Here is a 1,848-nt window from a genome sequence, read left to right as displayed (position 1 = left end):
GCTTAAGCTCCCCCCCCCAAGTATTCCACCTTTCTCTTTCCTATAACCCACTGTCTCCCCTCCCTTAGTATGCCGCCCCATCCCCATTTCTAATTCTCTGGCTTCTACTTGTGCTCCAAACCAGATATACAAAATGATAATACTTAAACACATTTTACACTGTAAACATTCTTACCAATAAAATTAGAAAATAAAATGAGATTGTTATTGGTGTCTTGTGAAAGACCAAGTAGAGAAATCCCTTCTCAGCCCTCGCCGAGCTGCCAGAAGCTCTAGAGATTTTGTTGCAGTACATTAGTTACCTACGGAATAACTTCAAGTTTCACTTTTGCTTACCATTCTTATTATATTCCAATGTACTCATGGTCGTACATGGTTTACAAGTATTCTGTTTTCTCTGTTACCACAGCCTCTCCTCTGGTTCTCTGGTTGACTGAATTTAACCAAATATTTTCAAGAATGGCCTAAGTTATGATTCTTGAGTCCTCATTAAGATTTTTATCTTTGACTTTTAGACACCCCCACAAGACAAAAAGTGTTTTGCTTTTGTTTAGCTTTACGATGGGAAGAGACAACATGACCATGGCAATTCCTTTTTTTTTTTTTTTTTTTTTCGAGACAGGGTTTCTCTGTGGTTTTGGAGCCTGTCCTGGAAATAGCTTTTGTAGACCAGGCTGGTCTCAAACTCACAGAGATCCACCTGCCTCTGCCTCCCAAGTGCTGGGATTAAAGGCGTGTGCCACCACCGCCCGGCCATGGCAACTCTTATAAAGGAAAACATTTAATTGGAGCTGGCTTACAATTCAGAGTTTAGTCCATTATCACCATGGTGGGAATGTAGGCAGACGCGGTGCTGGAGAAGAAGCTGAGAGTTCTGCATCTTGATCTGCAGGCAACAGGAAGTGGACTGTCTCACTGGACATGGCTTGAGCAAATATTAGAATTACTACACACTGCAGTCTTGCAAATCTAACAATGGCTGGCTCCGAACAGGAAGTTCAAGAATCCAGTAGTTGTTCAGTCTGCGATGCTGAGTGTCTCAGCTGGTCTTTGGTAGATGCTGGAATCTCAAAGCCAACCTCCACAGTAGCACACTTCTCCAACAAGGCCATGCCTCCTAATAGTGCCACTCCCTTTGGGGGCCATTTTCTTTCAAACCGCCACATTGCACAACACTGAATTTACGTGGATAAGTTGAGCACTTCATTAGTTATTTTTGTTTTATGTATATTTTGTGAAGAGAAGCTCAGACTCACAGAAAGCAGCCATCTGTACTAAAGGTGTGACAACCCAGACTGACTGGTTAGAACTTCTGTGACCTGTGAGAACTATTCTTGGCTGTCAACCTGACTATATCTTGAACCAAAACGCAAAAATTGAGAGCACACCTATGAGGGATTTTTTAAAACTTAATCTGAAGTATGAAGACCCTCTTCTCACCTGGGTCTTTGAGCCATGGAGATATACTTTTAAACCAGATCATCTGAGCTGGGAAAACCCACCTCTAATCCGGGCCACACTTTCTGCTGGAAGCCTGTATAAGGACATGGGGGAAGGAAGCTTTGCTTTTTCCTGCTTGTTCTTGCCTTGCTAGCAAGCCCATTTCTTCACTGGCATTAGAGCCCACCCCTTTGGATTCCAGCATCTACCGAAAACCAGCTCAGACACCCAGCATTGTGGACTGAACAACTACTGGATTCTTGAACTTCCTGTTCATAGCCAGCCATTGTTAGATTTGCAAGACTGTAGCCTGTAGTAACTCTAATAAATCCCTTTATCTATCTATCTATCTATCTATCTGTCTGTCTGTCTGTCTGTCTGTCTGCCTGCCTGCCTGCCTGCCTGCCT

Source organism: Microtus ochrogaster, unplaced genomic scaffold (assembly GCF_000317375.1).
Source record: "Microtus ochrogaster isolate Prairie Vole_2 unplaced genomic scaffold, MicOch1.0 UNK15, whole genome shotgun sequence".
Taxonomy (NCBI): Eukaryota; Metazoa; Chordata; class Mammalia; order Rodentia; family Cricetidae; genus Microtus; species Microtus ochrogaster.
Note: the sequence above shows the minus strand (reverse complement) of the source record.